Source organism: Eleutherodactylus coqui, chromosome 9, assembly GCF_035609145.1.
Source record: "Eleutherodactylus coqui strain aEleCoq1 chromosome 9, aEleCoq1.hap1, whole genome shotgun sequence".
Taxonomy (NCBI): Eukaryota; Metazoa; Chordata; class Amphibia; order Anura; family Eleutherodactylidae; genus Eleutherodactylus; species Eleutherodactylus coqui.
The window spans coordinates 155,974,379-155,994,549 of NC_089845.1; positions in this window are offsets into that span (position 1 = coordinate 155,974,379).

Genomic DNA, 20,171 nt, shown 5'->3' on the forward strand with positions numbered 1-20,171 from the left:
ACCCAGGTTATACCAGCATGCTCCATATCAATATATGCAGAAGAATGTATAATTTATACCAGCTGTACATATATAATTATATGCAGGAGATACCCAGGTTATATCAGCATGGTCCATATCAATATATGCAGAAGAATGTATAATTTATACCAGCTGTACATATATAATTATATGCAGGAGATACCCAGGTTATATCAGCATGGTCCATATCAATATATGCAGAAGAATGTATAATTTATACCAGCTGTACATATATAATTATATACAGGAGATACCCAGGTTATATCAGCATGGTCCATATCAATATATACAGTACAGGAGTTACCCAGGTTATACCAGCATGCTCCATATCAATATATACAGTACAGGAGTTACCCAGGTTATACCAGTATGCTCCATATCAATATATGCAGAATAATGTAAGGCTTGAGGGACAGTTAGGAGGGAAAGCCTCATGGGATCTGGGAGCTTTATGTACATGATGGATGGATGATATGTCACCTTCTATGGAGCCTCATGGGATCTGGGAGCTTTATGTACATGATGGATGGATGATATGTCACCTTCTATGGAGCCTCATGGGATCTGGGAGCTTTATGTACATGATGGATGGATGATATGTAACCCTCTATGGAGCCTCATGGGATCTGGGAGCATTATGTACAGGATGGATGGATGATATGTCACCCTCTATGGAGCCTCATGGGATCTAGGAGCTTTATGTACATGATGGATGGATGATATGTCACCCTCTATGGAGCCTCATGGGATCTGGGAGCTTTATGTACATGATGGATGGATGATATGTCACCTTCTATGGAGCCTCATGGGATCTGGGAGCTTTATGTACATGATAGATGGATGATATGTCACCTTCTATGGAGCCTCATGGGATCTGGGAGCTTTATGTACATGATGGATGGATGATATGTCACCTTCTATGGAGCCTCATGGGATCTGGGAGCTTTATGTACTTGATGGATGGATGATATGTCACCTTATATGGAGCCTCATGGGATCTGGGAGCTTTCTGTACATGATGGATGGATGATATGTCACCTTCTATGGAGCCTCATGGGATCTGGGAGCTTTATATACATGATGGATGGATGATATGTCACCTTCTATGGATCCTCATGGGATCTGAGAGCTTTATGTACATGATGGATGGATGATATGTCACCTTCTATGGAGCCTCATGGGATCTGGGAGCTTTATATACATGATGGATGGATGATATGTCACCTTCTATGGATCCTCATGGGATCTGGGAGCTTTATGTACATGATGGATGATATGTCACCTTCTATGGAGCCTCATGGGATCTGGGAGCTTTATGTACATGATGGATGGATGATATGTCACCTTCTATGGAGGAGGTTTTCTGGTTAACCATGATATGTTACAAAGGTCATTACTGGGTCAGATGAGATGGCAGAGAGTGAGTTCTGCCCAGTGATGGACTGGTTGGCAGCAGCAAATGATTGGCTGAAGACAAATGGCGGGAAATGCCTGTGGTTGTCAGGCAGAATCTGGTGGCCTGACAGTGGCCGGTGATTGGCCCAGAGGAACAAGCTGGGAGGAGCCGAAGTGAGATATGGAGGTGCAGAGATGTGGGCCATCATCATCTGGAAAGGAAGCAGCATGCAGCATCCCGGTGACAGCTCCCTGTTCCTGTCAGCTTCCCTCACAATTCGTGTCACAGCTTCAAATCCTCTGTGAAGATGGAGGACCTTCTGCAGCAGCTGATTGTCGGCGAGGATGAAGCGGACGGTGAGGAATAGCTGAGGAGATGTCTGGAATCCCCTGCGCTTCAGCTTAGGACTTGTCAGAAGCCCCGGCCAGAAGGAGCTGCAGAGGACATTGTGTGAGCACTTGTATCTGAGGAGGACTTGTCAGTAGAATACCACCAGCGAAGCGAATGCAGGGGCTGCCTTTACCTTCATCCATTCTGAGGCGACTGAAATCTGGCAGCGGGAACAGTGCCCAGCAGATGCCAACACCTGCAGGAACAGTGCCACCAGATGACAACGCCAAGTCCTGTGCTGCTGCACATGCAGGATACGGGTAAAGCTCTACAATATGGCGACGGCACCTCTGCGAAGTCCTGTGCTGCTGCATTTGCGGGGTGCAGGTGAAGCTCTACAAGACCCCCGGTAACCAGGTGGTACGCCTGGTTACTGGCACCTGTGTATAGATGGATTTAGCTTGTGTACCAGTTGGGAACTATTTCGTACGGCATTTTTTGTGTTCGTTTTTTTGGCGGGCCGGAGCCAGGAGCGGGTCCATTATAGGGAAGACATGTGAATCTTTCCATTATGCTTTCTCTCTGCTCCTGGCTCTGGCTCACAGGGTGCTGGGCATCGGGGCCATCGTGTGGGCGCCCCCTAAGGTAGATTGGTCAGTTTTAAATGTGTTAGTGTTAACCCTTACTAGGCTGTAAAGAAAGGGCTAGTCAGGGTGATGATGGGGAATGTATGTCTGCTTAACAATTGTGTTTTATTAAAGGGGTTGTCCCGCGAAAGCAAGTGGGGTTCAGCCCTTCTGTATGGCCATATTAATGCACTTTGTAATATACATCGTGCATTAAATATGAGCCATACAGAAGTTATATATTTACCTGCTCCGTTGCTGGTGTCCCCGTCTCCATGGTGCCGTCTAGTTTCAGCGTCTAATCGCCCGATTGGACGCGCTTGCGCAGATGGGTCTTTTCCCTTCGGCTCGGTTCGGCAGCAGCGGCGTTCTGGCTCTGCCCCCTTGTACGCGTCATCGCGTAGCTCCGCCCCCGTCACATGTGCCGATCCCAGCCAATCAGGAAGCTGGAATCAGCACATGTGACTGGGGCGGAGCTACGTGATGACGCGTACAAGGGGCGGAGCCAGAACGCCGCTGCTGCCGGAGGGAGCCGAAGGTAAAAGACCCATCTGCGCAAGCGCGTCTAATCCGGCGATTGGACGCTGAAACTAGACGGCACCATGGCGACGGGGACGCCCGCAACGGAGCAGGTAAGTGAATAACTTCTGTATGGCTCATATTTAATGCACGATGTATATTACAAAGTGCATTAATATGGCCATACAGAAGTGTATAACCCCACTTGCTGCCGCGAGACAACCCCTTTAATGGTATCATGTCTGAGCTGAGGTAGCTGAGCTCTGAGGTAGCTGAGCGCTGCACTGAGGTAGCTGAGCACTACAGGAGACTGTTCTGAGATAACTGACCACTGTATGCAGACTGTCAGCTGTGAGGTAACCACTGTATGCAGACTGTCAGCTATGAGGTAACCACTGTATGCAGTGGTTAGACATCCTTGGGGCACCTCACTACCTCGGTGTAACTAGTTAGGTGGTTGTTAGGCATCCTTGGGGCGCCTCACTACCTCGGTGTAACTAGTTAGGTGGTTGTTAGGCATCCTTGGGGCACCTCACTACCTCAGTGTAACTAGTTAGGTGGTTGTTAGACATCCTTGGGGCGCCTCACTACCTCGGTGTAACTAGTCCGATGGTTGTTAGACATCCTTGGGGCGCCTCACTACCTCGGTGTAACTAGTTAGGTGGTTGTTAGACATCCTTGGGGCGCCTCACTACCTCGGTGTGACTAGTTAGGTGGTTGTTAGACATCCTTTGGGCGCCTCACTACCTCGGTGTGACTAGTTAGGTGGTTGTTAGACATCCTTTGGGCGCCTCACTACCTCGGTGTGACTAGTTAGGTGGTTGTTAGACATCCTTGGGGCGCCTCACTACCTCGGTGTAACTAGTTAGGTGGTTGTTAGACATCCTTGGGGCGCATCACTACCTCGGTGTGACTAGTTAGGTGGTTGTTAGACATCCTTTGGGCGCCTCACTACCTCGGTGTGACTAGTTAGGTGGTTGTTAGACATCCTTGGGGCGCCTCACTACCTCGGTGTAACTAGTCCGATGGTTGTTAGACATCCTTGGGGCGCCTCACTACCTCGGTGTGACTAGTTAGGTGGTTGTTAGACATCCTTTGGGCGCCTCACTACCTCGGTGTGACTAGTTAGGTGGTTGTTAGACATCCTTGGGGCGCCTCACTACCTCGGTGTAACTTGTCCGATGGTTGTTAGACATCCTTGGGGCGCTTCACTACCTCGGTGTAACTAGTTAGGTGGTTGTTAGACATCATTGGGGCGCCTCACTACCTCGGTGTGACTAGTTAGGTGGTTGTTAGGCATCCTTGGGGCGCCTCACTACCTCGGTTTGACTAGTTAAATGGTTGTTAGACATCATTGGGGCGCCTCACTACCTCGGTGTAACTAGTTAGGTGGTTGTTAGGCATCCTTGGGGCGCCTTACTACCTCAGTGTAACTAGTTAGGTGGTTGTTAGACATCCTTGGGGCGCCTCACTACCTCGGTGTGACTAGACATCCTTGGGGCGCCTCACTACCTCGGTGTAACTAGTTAGGTGGTTGTTAGACATCCTTGGGGCGCCTCACTTCCGCGGTGTGACTAGTTAGGTGGTTGTTAGACATCCTTGGGGCGCCTCACTACCTCGGTGTAACTAGTCCGATGGTTGTTAGACATCCTTGGGGCGCCTCACTACCTCGGTGTGACTAGTTAGGTGGTTGTTAGACATTCTTTGGGCGCCTCACTACCTCGGTGTGACTAGTTAGGTGGTTGTTAGACATCCTTGGGGCGCCTCACTACCTCGGTGTAACTAGTCCGATGGTTGTTAGACATCCTTGGGGCGCCTCACTACCTCGGTGTGACTAGTTAGGTGGTTGTTAGACATCCTTTGGGCGCCTCACTACCTCGGTGTGACTAGTTAGGTGGTTGTTAGACATCCTTGGGGCGCCTCACTACCTCGGTGTGACTAGTTAGGTGGTTGTTAGACATCCTTGGGGCGCCTCACTACCTCGGTGTGACTAGTTAGGTGGTTGTTAGACATCCTTGGGGCGCCTCACTACCTCGGTGTAACTAGTCCGATGGTTGTTAGACATCCTTGGGGCGCCTCACTACCTCGGTGTGACTAGTTAGGTGGTTGTTAGACATCCTTGGGGCGCCTCACTACCTCGGTGTGACTAGTTAGGTGGTTGTTAGATATCCTTGGGGCGCCTCACTACCTCGGTGTAACTTGTCCGATGGTTGTTAGACATCCTTGGGGCGCTTCACTACCTCGGTGTAACTAGTTAGGTGGTTGTTAGACATCATTGGGGCGCCTCACTACCTCGGTGTGACTAGTTAGGTGGTTGTTAGGCATCCTTGGGGCGCCTCACTACCTCGGTTTGACTAGTTAAATGGTTGTTAGACATCATTTTAGGCGCCTCACTACCTCGGTGTAACTAGTTAGGTGGTTGTTAGGCATCCTTGGGGCGCCTTACTACCTCAGTGTAACTAGTTAGGTGGTTGTTAGACATCCTTGGGGCGCCTCACTACCTCGGTGTGACTAGACATCCTTGGGGCGCCTCACTACCTCGGTGTAACTAGTTAGGTGGTTGTTAGACATCCTTGGGGCGCCTCACTACCGCGGTGTGACTAGTTAGGTGGTTGTTAGACATCCTTGGGGCGCCTCACTACCTCGGTGTAACTAGTCCGATGGTTGTTAGACATCCTTGGGGCGCCTCACTACCTCGGTGTGACTAGTTAGGTGGTTGTTAGACATCCTTTGGGCGCCTCACTACCTCGGTGTGACTAGTTAGGTGGTTGTTAGACATCCTTGGGGCGCCTCACTACCTCGGTGTAACTTGTCCGATGGTTGTTAGACATCCTTGGGGCGCCTCACTACCTCGGTTTGACTAGTTAGGTGGTTGTTAGACATCCTTGGGGCGCCTCACTACCTCGGTGTAACTAGTTAGGTGGTTGTTAGACATCCTTGGGGCGCCTCACTACCTCAGTGTGACTAGACATCCTTGGGGCGCCTCACTACCTCGGTGTAACTAGTCAGGTGGTTGTTAGACATCCTTGGGGCGCCTCACTACCTGGATGTGTGGTTACATTTATGGGATTGAGGTAATGGAGCGGTGTGGGTGCTGACATGAGGGCTCATATTGGGCCGGTCTCATCCATTTATGGTTGTTTTAGTCAGAAATCAGTACAAACTCTTTGCATCCAGGAAATAGAGAATTTCCTGCAATAGGGCAAGACTCCAGTGAGCAGTGAGGCTCTCATATTGGAAGTAGGCCTGGCTCATTAAAGAAGGCTCCAGGTACGGCTTACATGTGCATGAGTTAAAGGGCCTCAGCTGTGAATGGATTAATAAGTTAATTTTAGTTATTTATGATCCTGAGGTAGTTTAATTGCTAATCACATAGCTGAGGGCAGAGTTGCCCTCATTTTGATCCCCTTTAAGGGTGATACCAGAGAAGGAGTCTATCTCCTCCTGGTTATTTATCAGCTATCTTACCCCAAGCAGTTGTCTCTGAATGCTGAGGGTCTCCTGAGCTGCTGGCATTAAGATATGCATCATGTGACTACATTGGCTTTATTATGGCACTTCGGTCATGTGATGCATTATTCGGATAACTTCTTATTGGTTGGGGTGTTAATTCTTTGGGTTTTCGGTTTCGCGTTTCCGATGGGATCTAAGACATCCTACTATTATTTAGGACTATCCTCATTTTTAGAGTAGGTGGGAGGAAGGAATCCCCTGATGTTGGTGTAATACACTACTTAGATGATTGTTGTTTATGGGGCATCAGGGTAATGAGGGTATGCACAGGTTTTAGAGGGCATGTGGTCAGGATGGAGGATTTTGGGGTGCTGCTGGTGAATGGAAAAAATGGTATGGCCCTGTACTCGGTTGGAGTTTTTAGGTACTCAATTGATAGCATTGTGATGGTTTTTCTAATTGCCAATGTCAGGGGTGTATAGTTTATGGGTTAATTAGTCAGACATTATGTATGAAGGACGATTACATGGAGGGAGTTGCAGCAGTTAGCAGGTCAATTCTTCTTTGCTTCACAGGTGATTATTATTGGTGGCAGGTATTCACGCAGGTCATGTGTGGTGATGTGCGGTTAGAAGACCAATACATCACATGCACAGATGTCAGGGGAGCTAAAGCAGGATCTAGTGGTATGGCTGGCATCTGTGACTTTAATGGTCGGTCAGCTTGGTGATGGCAGTTTGTGGAAGCGGAGGAGTTATGATTAGGTGCTGACATCAGTGGATAATGGCTATGGAGTGATTGTTGGTCAGAGCTGGTTGGCAGGAGTTATCATGAGGTGCTGACATCAGTGGGTAATGGCTATGGAGTGATTGTTGGTCAGAGCCCGTCGGCAGGAGTTAGTTCGTAGTCAGATTATGTCTAACATATAACCTCTTATTGAGGGTTAGAGATGGTCGCTGTGAGATTAATGCGGCTGCTATTTCATAGTCTTGTTTGCTGATGCAGCAATTCAGGGAAGAAGAATCCAACATTCAGGATGCGGCTCATATAGCTCAGTTTGGAAGGTATTGTCAGGTATGGCTTTCTTTCAAAGATGGCATAATCTGGTACCTATTAATTCTGTTTTTCAGGTAGAGCGACTGATCAGGGGCTGTAAGGCAGTAGTGTACGCCGCTGATCAGGGGCTGTAAGGCAGTAGTTGATGCCGCTGATCAGGGGTTGTAAGGCAGTAGTGTACGCCGCTGATCAGGGGCTGTAAGGCAGTAGTTGATGCCGCTGATCAGGGGTTGTAAGGCAGTAGTGTATGCCGCTGATCAGGGGCTGTAGGGCAGTAGTGTACGCCGCTGATCAGGGGCTGTAAGGCAGTAGTGTACGCCGCTGATCAGGGGCTGTAAGGCAGTAGTGTACGCTGCTGATCAGGGGCTGTAAGGCAGTAGTGTATGCCGCTGATCAGGGGCTGTAAGGCAGTAGTGTATGCCGCTGATCAGGGGCTGTAAGGCAGTAGTGTACGCCGCTGATCAGGGGCTGTAAGGCAGTAGTGTATGCCGCTGATCAGGGGCTGTAAGGCAGTAGTGTATGCCGCTGATCAACGCTCTGCTATCACATGTAGCTTACTAGGGAAGTTGGTAAAAGTATTGCCTGAAGTGTGTAGATCAGCATATGAGGTTCGGCTGTTTAGATGTGACTTTGGGGCCTTAAGGATGTGGCAAACCATGGGAGCTTTATAATAATAAAAAAAAAAGACAAAATGGGTGAAGGGGTGCGGATTTGCTTGTTTCCTCATTTTCATGAGAATATATGGTTGCTTAGGAATTTGCAGGCGTTTATGTGTCTGTTCCCGCAAGCACCAGGTTCTTTGTTGATCCATGTACCCTGTTTCCCTGGAGATAAAACCTACCCCGGAAATAAACCCTAGCAGGATTTTTCTGGATTTTTGAGGATGCTTGAACTTTAAGCCCTATTCCAAAAATAAGCCCCAGTTGCAGTTAATAAAAAAAAAAAAGTCAATGCAAGATCTTATGGAGCAATTAGTAGAAGACCCTGTCTTGTTTTCGGGGAGACGGGGATGATGGACAGTCATTATCTCGCATTTAATGTATAATGGTGCTTAAAACTGTTTACAGGTGCGGTTTTATTGAAGAAAAAGTAGGCAGATGGGGTTCATCTCGGTTTAAGTTGTACAGGCGCCTGAATAATATGGGGTACTAATTCTTTTTTCATTTTAAGAATTAAGAAAAGTATTGTGTGGATTGTTGGACCCTCCTTTGTGTACTGGGCTTCGAGAAGGGCAGCAGAGCGCTGTTATTCCGAAAATTTGGGATTGTACAGATCACAGTTTGAAATTCTTGGTGCGGTAATGGATGTATGAGGGGGAGGGGATTAATGGCTGAACTGATGTATAAAGAGTCACGTGGGCTTAGAGAATCACGTGGGCTTAGAGAGTCACGTGGGTCCTGTCCAGATGTTTTAATTTTACACTAAGGCCTCATGTCCACGGGGAAAAGAAGAATTAAAATCCACAGCGGATTTTAACTCTTCACCCGCACGCGGATCCGCACCCCATAGGGATGCATTGACCACCCGCGGGTAGATAAATACCCGCGGATGGTCAATAAAAGTGAATTAAAAAAAAAATATGGAGCATGAAAAAAATGGACATGCCCGATTTAGGTGCGGGTCTCCCGCAGGCTTCTATTAAAGCCTATGGAAGCCGTCCGGATCCGCAGGAGACCTAAAAAAAGAATAAACTTACCCACAGCGGACCGTGCAGATCTTCCCTTCTTCACGACCGGATCTTCTTTCTTCGGCCTAGCGGATGTGCCCGGCGCATGCGCTCGGCACGCTGGCGTGCCGAGCACATCCGCCGGCCGAAGAAAGAGGATCCGGCCGTGACGGAAGGAAGACACGCACGGACTCCTGCGGGTAAGTTTATTCTGACTTTTTAGCATCATGTCCGCGGGGCAGGAGGGACCCGCTACGGATTCTCCATGGAGAATCCGTAGCTGGCCTGATTTTCCCCGTGGACATGAGGCCTTGGGGGTTAATGACATAGAAGAGAACACATTGATATGTCATGGGACATTGAAAGGGAGATGTGGAACATTAAACAAGGTTCCGGATACAGTGATGTTTTTTTCAGATATTGTTCCTTGATTATTACGGTCATTGCCGAGGTCTGTATATAGCGAGAGAATTCGGAGAAGGGTTACCCCGGTGGTAGAGCTCACGCCAGGAGTGGATGTTTTCTTTTTAGACATGCTGATATGGGAGGTCTTGTTCCAGGCTTCCATAGGAATGATCTAGTATACTTGTCAGAGATTGCGTTGGATATTTTTAATATGGATTTGTGTAGATGATTGAGGAGGCTGTGGGTGTTGGGGGGGCCATGTCATTAGTGGATGCCATGGCCTGGTGGGGGATTGTCGCCCGCATTAGGCGGGTGGGAAGGTAAACTTGGGGAGAGTTTGGTGGTGGTAAACTCGTGTCTCTAAGACAGAGTTTACATGAACTGTTATGGTTATTGATTGGTTAATAAACTTGGGCCTGTAAAACAGAGTTTACAGCAAGTGTTATGGTTATTATTGGTTACATTTCTCCCCAAATGTTTGTAACCCCGTTAATAAACACCGCAGCCTTTTTTATCCAGTCGGTTATTTATAAGAGTTTGGTAAGGTTTTAATAAAGCGTAATGAGTAATTTATACCAGCAGTACATATATAATCATATACAGGAGATACCTAGGTTATACCAGCATGGGACATATAACTATATACAAGGAGATGTATAAGTTATACCATCTGTACATATGCAATTATATACAGGAGATACCCAGGTTATACCAGCATGCTCCATATCACTCTATACATGATGCATCATTTATACCAAACTGTACATTGTTCAGGATGTGGGATTAGTATTGGTGCTGGGCATACGGGATTAATATGGGAATTGTTCAGGATGTGGGATGAGTATTGGTGCTGAGGATATGGGATTAATATGGGAAGTGTTCAGGATGTGGGATTAGTATTGGTGCTGGGCATACGGGATTAATATGGGAATTGTTCAGGATGTGGGATGAGTATTGGTGCTGAGGATATGGGATTAATATGGGAAGTGTTCAGGATGTGGGATTAGTATTGGTGCCGAGGATATAAGATTAATATGGGAAGTGTTCAGGATGTGGGATTAGTATTGGTGCTGAGCATACGGGATTAATATGGGAAGTGTTCAGGATGTGGGATTAGTATTGGTGCTGGGCATACGGGATTAATATGGGAAGTGTTCAGGATGTGGGATTAGTATTGGTGCTGAGGATATGGGATTAATATGGGAAGTGTTCAGGATGTGGGATTAGTATTGGTGCTGAGCATACGGGATTAATATGGGAAGTGTTCAGGATGTGGGATTAGTATTGGTGCTGGGCATACGGGATTAATATGGGAAGTGTTCAGGATGTGGGATTAGTATTGGTGCTGAGGATACGGGATTAATATGGGAAGTGTTCAGGATGTGGGATTAGTATTGGTGCTGAGCATACGGGATTAATATGGGAAGTGTTCAGGATGTGGGATTAGTATTGGTGCTGGGCATACGGGATTAATATGGGAAGTGTTCAGGATGTTGGATGAGTATTGGTGCTGAGGATATGGGATTAATATGGGAAGTGTTCAGGATGTGGGATTAGTATTGGTGCTAAAGATGCAGGATTAATATGGGAAGTGTTCAGATGTGGGATTAGTATTGGTCCTGAGCATACAGGATTAATATGGGAAGTGTTCAGATGTGGGATGAGTATTGGTGCTGAGGATATGGGATTAATATGGGAAGTATTTAGGATGTGGGATTAGTATTGGTACTGAGGATAAGGGATTAATATGGGAAGTGTTCAGATGTGGGATTAGTATTGGTGCTGAGGATATGGGATTAATATGGGAAGTATTCAGGATGTGGGATTAGTATTGGTACTGAGGATACGGGATTAATATGGGAAGTGTTCAGATGTGGGATTAGTATTGGTGCTGCGGATATGGGATTAATATGGGAAGTATTCAGGATGTGGGATGAGTATTGGTGCTGAGGATATGGGATTAATATGGGAAGTATTCAGGATGTGGGATTAGTATTGGTGCTGAGGATATGGGATTAATATGGGAAATGTTCAGATGTGGGATTAGTATTGGTGCTGAGGATATGGGATTAATATGGGAAGTATTCAGGATGTGGGATGAGTATTGGTGCTGAGGATATGGGATTAATATGGGAAGTATTCAGGATGTGGAATGAGTATTGGTGCTGAGGATACAGGATTAATATGGGAAGTGTTCAGGATATGGGATTAATATGGGAAGTGTTCAGATGTGGGATTAGTATTGGTGCTGAGGATACGGGATTAATATGGGAAGTATTCAGGATATGGGATTAATATGGAAAGTGTTCAGATGTGGGATTAGTATTGGTGCTGAGGATACGGGATTAATATGGGAAGTGTTCAGGATGTGGGATGAGTATTGGTGCTGAGGATATGGGATTAATATGGGAAGTGTTCAGATGTGGGATTAGTATTGGTGCTGAGGATACGGGATTAATATGGGAAGTGTTCAGGATGTGGGATGAGTATTGGTGCTGATGATACGGGATTAATATGGGAAGTGTTCAGATGTGGGATTAGTATTGGTGCTGAGGATATGGGATTAATATGGGAAGTGTTCAGATGTGGGATTAGTATTGGTGCTGAGGATACGGGATTAATATGGGAAGTGTTCAGATGTGGGATTAGTATTGGTGCTGAGGATACGGGATTAATATGGGAAGTGTTCAGATGTGGGATTAGTATTGGTGCTGAGGATGCGGGATTAATATGGGAAGTGTTCCGATGTGGGATTAGTATTGGTGCTGAGGATATAAGATTAATATGGGAAGTGTTCAGATGTGGGATTAATATTGGTGCTGAGGATACGGGATTAATATGGGAAGTATTCAGGATGTGGGATGAGTATTGGTGCTGAGGATATGGGATTAATATGGGAAGTATTCAGGATGTGGGATGAGTATTGGTGCTGAGGATATGGGATTAATATGGGAAGTATTCAGGATGTGGGATTAGTATTGGTGCTGAGGATATGGGATTAATATGGGAAGTGTTCAGATGTGGGATTAGTATTGGTGCTGAGGATACGCGATTAATATGGGAAGTATTCAGGATGTGGGATTAGTATTGGTGCTGAGGATATGGGATTAATATGGGAAGTGTTCAGATGTGGGATTAGTATTGGTGCTGAGGATACGGGATTATGAGATTGTTACATTGTAAGACATCAGTGACACCATGTAGTATCTCAGCCAGGATACTATTTATTACTGCTGACTTGTTAATTAAATCAGCCCGGTTGGTGATTTTGACGATCATCACTCAGGTGGCAATCATGTCAAAAACTGAAAAACAACATTTTGTCCTTGATAATCCAGAAGAGCAGGAGGTAGAGGAACCTCCTCTCCTGGTTGTGTAATCTCGCCCGCTCACACTACACCCCAATAATTCCATACAGGGAGGATCCGCACCAACACAATAGATGATGTGGACATAGCAGCGGAGGGACGGGCGCAGGACACATTCCCAGGGACTGAACACTCCTATGCCACTGTATCTAAGCCTGTCTTGTGTGATACTGTCTGCTGAACTGCTGTATCCAATCCTATCATGGGGCATCTAATCTTTACCATGTGTGCTACTATCTGCTGAGTATCTAATCCTATCAAGAGCGCTACTGTCTGCTGAGGTGTTGGATCTATCATGTGTGATGCAGTCCGCTGAGCTGCTGTATCTGTCATATCTGCTACTGGGTGGATGTATCTAATTTTATTCATGTGTAATACTGTGCCATGCCACTGTATCTAAGCTGTTCACATATGTTACTGTATGCGAAGTGGTGTACCTAATCCTATCATTGCTGATACTCTCTGCTGAGCTGCTGAATCGAAGCCATGTGTGAGACAGTCGGTTGAGCCGCAGTATCTAATCCTATCATGGGACACTGTCTGCTGAGCTGTGTATCTAATCCCATCATGTGTGATACTGTCTGCTGAGCCTTTCACCTAAGCCAAACATGTGATACTGTCTGCTAAACCCTGTATCTAATCCCATCATGTGCGATAGTACCTGCGGAGCTGCTGTATCTAAGCCCATACATAATACTGTTTATCCATTGTATCTAATCTTATCATGTGTGATACTAGCTGCTGAACTAAGCGCCTTAGGCTCCTGTCCACGGGCGAAGTTTCTTTGCGTTTCCCGCGGCGATAATCCGGCTGCGGGGAACACAGTGAACGCTTCCCATAGCGTTGCTATGGAAAGCACAGCCCTCCCCACCCCCCCGTCCACGAGCAGACAATAATAGCGATTCTCCTCTCGCGGGTGGCAAGCCGCGATTTGCCACGATTCTCCGCGGTGAGCCTATCTGACAGATAGGCTCACCGCTGAGAACTGACAGTTCTCTCCCCTGCAGTGGAATATCACTACCGATATTCCGCAACGCCCATCGACAGGCAGCCTAAATGTAAATTGTACCACACAGCCTTGGAGTTACCGTTCACATATCACCGTATCCCCATTGCTGTATCTAAGCCCGCAGGTCTCCAGGAATGACTTTCTGCACCAGCCGCGATACTCCTCTTCTGGAAACTTCTCGTTCAGCAAGCTGCATCCCGGCTTCTGCATTAGGCGAGCGCGATAACGGCCCGAGAAAGTTGACCAATATTGCACTTGTAAAGTGTGATGCGATTTGCGGGAAGATCACATCGCCAAACATACGGTTTTCATGTCTGTGTTTCGCTCGCATGATAATTGCGTGTTCTTCAATAGGCAAATTGAAAAAATTGCATGAAACTCGCATGAACAAACTTCAGTGTTGGTAGAAATACTCTTGTCAGCCTAGTGTATATGAGGTGTGATATATGCTGATATGATATATGGTACAGTATATGACCAGAATCTCAGTTCGCACTGCCGCTACCCTCAGAAAGTTTCAAGATTTCCGCTTTCTTTCAGTGAATGGAGACATTGTTTACAAACAGAAACGTAGCAAAATGCTGCAGACCGGCGTATTACGGTGTATCCTGTCTTATACATCGCGCCCTCCACCTGTCACATATCAGTAACGTATACAAAGGTTCCGATTCACTGACAGCAAGCTGAGCTCTTGAGAGGGAACTGGAACAAAAATAACTGTTACAAAGTTGCAGCACTTCTCGTCATAGAAGGGGGAGGGGCTTTTCTTGTAGGAAACTCTTGCTAAAGCGTTAAAGGGGTTTTCCGGACATTTACTACTGATGAATGCTCAGGATTGGTCATCAACCATTTATCAATGGGGGTCCGACGCTCGGGATCCTTACCCATCGGCTGCCAACAGTGCAGAGTGTAATAGAAGGCATTGCCCCGCTGATTTCAATGGGAGTGAGGCTGTTTATTACACCCCCGGCTCCGACCCCAATGTGGACGTCCGACCTCGCTGCAGAACGGAAAATCAACTGATCGCCGGGAATCCCGAGCGGCTGATCAACTATTGATGACCTGTCCTGAGCAATAGGAAATGCCTGGAAAAGCCCTTTAAAATCCAATATAAATTCTTGTGCCCCCCTTAGCATTTTGAGTGGGACGTTGTGGTCGTAGTATCATGTGACCAAGTCCTCCGAGGTCTGCGGTTCGTAGCGATATTGTGCTGATATATTTGAAGAATCCTCCGACTGTGATCCAGTGCTGCCACCTGGAGGTTAAAATAGGAAATGAAGGACTCAGACTCGGCGCTTAGTGATAGCAACCGTTTAATAAATAACATGTAAGGAAGGTGGCGCCCCGATCCAGGACCGGCGCAGGAAATATCCAGAACGTTTCATATTAACAATAAAGCTGTACGAAAGTCGATGAGGCGCCGACAGCGGAGGCGGAGACGAAGAACAAGACGAAGCAGCAATGGATAAAATGGGATTGTTCCGTATAATACTCTCATCATTGCCACAGTTTAAATCTACAGTAAGTCAAGTAACCCCACATCAGGTCTTCTACTCCAGTCACATCCAGAGCTGCATTCACAATACAGTCTAATACTCCAGTCACATCCAGAGCTGCATTCAAAACTACCCTGAAATCGTACCGTACCCAACATCCTATCTCCAGAGATATTCCACGTCACTAGATAGAAGTAAAGCAGAGTACGGCCGGCCGGTACCAAATACATACAGTACCGACTCCGTGCTCAGGCCATCGAGGGGCTGCCAGGACTGAGGAGTCCTAGGAATGACCGCATGGGCTGTCACAGTGCACTTTATGGTGGGCAATAGAAGGATAGTAAACGCAGCTCTGGATGTGACTGGAGGAATCATAAATAAAACAAAACGTCTAAACGTTTTCTCTGCAAACAGTAAAAAATAAAATAAATAAAAAGAACATTTCACCAGAAATATTTAAAGACAAGTTGTAGAAGTTGGAGGGCGCAAGAACCGGACTGCAGAACCCAAAACTGATCTGAGGGACGCACGAAGCAATATAAAAAAAATACAGCAGGGAGTAAATAAGCCCCACCCACAACCAGATATAGCCCAACCCACATGAGAAGCCACACCCACTTAGACCGGCCCCATTTCTGGATGTGATCACCGAGGGACCTTTCACAGGAATGTTTCCTTAGAGATGCAGAAAGTTCCGCATGAACACATATGGATTATGGCGTGGCGGATTTAGTGGTGTGTCGCAGAAACAACCCGCTTGCGTGAAAGGTCCCGGAGGTTACTAGCAGGTATAAGGCCGTATCATTCTGAAGTACGAATCTCTGCGCCCGCATGCAACTTTGTTACATTGTTCATAAATCTTTGGCTTTCTTCCCCTAAAACTTTCCACAGGCAATAATAAAATCCACTTGCAAGTAAACTGCAAAGTAGTCGCCGGTCAGTGGGGAGCGGGCGGCCCGACAGCAATGAATGGCTCCGCCTCCTCCGGCAGATATCCAGGCTCTCTCTCTGTTATGAATGCTGCCGTAATATTGGCGGCGTCACATTTCCTAGAGGTCATGTGACTCCACCAGCAGTGCGCAGGCAGCGTTCCGCGAGGGCTTGGCTAATGCTGCTGGGCCTGCGGGTCCACACCCCACTGCCCTGCCACGAAGAGGGCTGATTGGATGCAGGAGTCCGGGAAATCTGGGTGACAACACCTACAGGATTCTATGATCATATTAGTGATTACCCAGCTTTCCAGAATCCTGAATCTACTAAGAGGAGGACCGTGTTATGTTCATCAAATCATGTCCTCCATCTTGGTAAATTCAGTGAAAGCTGGATGATAACCATTATGATCCCAAAGGTGTTGGTCACCCAGCTTTTCCAGGCCTCTGAATTATCGTCAAAATTTGATGATATGCCATTTAGAAATCTGGCAAAGCTGGATGACCACCCCTACGGGATCTCGTCATCACCCAGCTTTCCCAGAATCCTGAATCTACCAAAAAGGAGAGAGTGATCTGATGATATGCCATTCAGAAGTTTAGGAAAGCTATGGCATCTAGTAAATATATTGGTTATTACCCAGCTTTCCCACAATCCTGAGTTTACCAAGAGGGAGAACATAATTTGATGCCCAGATCATGCTCTCCCCTTTGGGAGACTCAGGATTCTGGGAAAGCTTGGTAACAATCAATATGATCATCAAATCCTAAGGGTTACCCAGCTTTCTGAGACTCTGAGTGGATTATCATCTATTTATCCTCTCGCAACCCTGAAGAATTTTTTTCTACCAAATACACATTTTATTAACAAAAAAAAGTCATATGAAGCATTATATATTTTGCTGGGGGGGCGTTTCATTACTTTTGCGATGGGACCCGTGATTTATGTACGCCCCAGCCGCCCGGGACGCCATTATTTCCAATGGGTCACGTCCCGTTACGGCGGGTCACGTCTTTTCTTAAAAACTGAATTCTAAATATTAAAACTTTTAAATATATTTACTACTTTTTATCATTCATATTTAACCGAAATCCCCCAAAACCTCCAGAAAATAAATTATCTAAACATCTCATTAAAGCTCAAAAACCACAACAATCAGCAGCATCACTCCGCTAGGAAAATAGAGACTTTCCATGAAAATAGAAATATCCAAGTGCAACACTGAGGAAACCTCCTGCCACCTCCTTTATGTCACCCGCTGACATCGGTAAAGTGCTACACCTAATTCTTCACAGCCCCACCCCCACTTTCTCGGAAAGCCCCATACCGGCTTTGAGAAAGCCCCACCCCCGCTCTGACATTAAAATTCCCAAGCATGACCAATTAAAGGGGTCGTACAGGGTTAGAAAAGCAAGGCTACTTTCTAGCAAACATAGCACCACCCCTGTCCAGAGGATGTATATGGTACTGCAGCTCCACTAAAGTGAATGGAGCTGCACTGCAATACCAGACACAACCCATGGACAAGGGTGGCGCGATGTTTGCACGCCAGATTTGTATGCCAGATTTCTGCCATATGAGGATGGCGTCACAAGGGTTCCCATCCAAGTTTTGTGCATTGCGAGACCGTAAAAGTAGAGCCCGCAGTTTTTAATGCGTCTATTTACAGGTGCGTATTTCCTGTTGCAACAATACTACTGGACTGAAAAAAATCCAGCAGGTCTTATTTTTCTGCGAGATCGCAAAACACTCGCCCATTATTTGCTATAGGCAAGTTTAAAAAAAAAAAAAAAAAAAAAATCGCATTGCACTTGCATGTACATTCACTCACATGAGAATTGCAAGCTCAGAGATGCGATATTCGATAAAATCGCATCGCAATTGCAGTGAAAAAACACAATTTTAGAAATGGGATATCAGTCCCAGGTTTATAGACCGAAGTTGCACTCGTTTGTGTGAATCGAGCCTACAACTCATAGATTATGGCACACACCATAATTTGCAACTTTTAGCCTTTTTACGCCAGCCTCTGCCACTTTTTTAAAAGTGGGAGGAGCTACGTAGAAGAGGGTGAACGGAAATGCCGACAGATTCACAGAAATGTACAGGAGGCTCGCGGCTCCTAATACATTTGTTGCACTTCTAGCAGCATAAACCTTTCAGGTATTTTTGCGTATTCGGCATTTATACGTCCCTAAGACGGGAGACCGTTTGGGCCTGACCGCGGCGCTCCTGGATTGAACTACAAGCATCATAGACTTCCAGGAGGCTTAAAGTTCGGGTCAAGAGATGATTCTTGACCGACGACGCCATCCGTACCGAAGGCGCAAAAATATGAACGGAATATGCTTGTCTTAAGATTTAAACATAATTCTACAGGCAGGAAATAGGTTAAAACAAAAAAAGCAGTACTCACTTCCCTAAATGGCTTTATCATGGCCGCCTTCGCCGCTCCAACCCCAGAAGAAGCTGCAGCCGTCATGTGATCACTCAGCCAATCACAGACTTCAGCAGTGCTCTTGTCATAAATGGCACATGACCGCTGCAGCTTCTTTTGGGATCAGAGTAGCACGGGCCAGGACAACTATTTAAGCAAGACGCTCGGGGGAAGGGGGAGTGATGGAAAAAAACGTCCAAGATAAAAAAAAAAGAAAATCGGGCTGATGAATATGGTATTAAAAAAGGGGGAAATACCCTTTGTGGGCACCTCAGAGCCCCCTGTCCCCTCTGTGCCACCAGTTCATTAACACTTCTACCATGGGCTAAAGACCTGAGCCAGTCTGGTTGCTATGGGCATGGTGCCTGATAACTTACCTGACTACGGTTGCTCGGCAGTGGATCCCACAGAGGATCCCTAGCAACCAGCATTGACAACAGCAGCAGAAATAAGCAAAAAGTAAAAGTAAAACCAATTTTGTTACCCATCTGGGGCTGCAGAATTTTTTTCCTAGTTTTCAAAAAAATGTAATATGGGTGGAGTTGCCCTTTAAGAAATGTGATACAAAGTATCAGCTGCCACTTTGGACCTTCAAGTAGATCCCCGGGCGTGAGGTGTACGGAGGTGGGAGTGTAACGTGCAGGGATGATTGGGTGGGTACAGGTCCGGGGGGCCCACATGGGGCTACTGGTCGGCGACTAACTCCTCATGCTGTATTATCTATCGCAAAACCTATCAATCAGAACATAAAAATGCTGAAATAGAAGTTCCCTTACGGGGTTTGTGCTCGTGAAGTGGCGGCTGGCGCCAATTTGTGCACCTTAAAATGTGATTCCTGCTGGTCCAGAGTGAACAGAAACTCCATAGTGGTCCAAGGAGACCTTCCATACAGGGTAAAATGATGAAGGTTCACCACATCGGTGGAGGGGGAACGGCTCGACGCCACTCGTATCAGTGCAGGTAGGAATAAGGCAGAAGTCGACCCTCAGTTTAAGGTCTTTAGAAGGTTTGGTGACAATTGGTTTTGAGCTATGGACGTTTTTGTTATCACAAGAGGTCAACGATAACGCACGCGGTACTGACCATCATATTCTACAACTGGGACCAGGTGGGGGACTGGCACCAATATACATACAGTGCCAGTCCTGCTAATGAAGGGGAGCGACAACTCCAGATCTCCATAAAAACACACAGATCTGGTGTTGTCACCTCCCCTCCCCCACACACTTAGGTTGCTGCTGAGCAAAAGGTACTGCTGTTAAGGAGCCCGAAACACTTATTATGGGAGATTAAGATAGAAAAATACAGCTTCCTTTTAGAGAGAAATGGAGTCCCTTTGGAAATACATTACATATTATATTATACTTCAGAGCTGCACTCACTATTCTGCTGGTGGAGTCACTGTGTACATACATTACTTATCCTGTACTGCTCCTGAGTTACATCCTGTATTATGCTC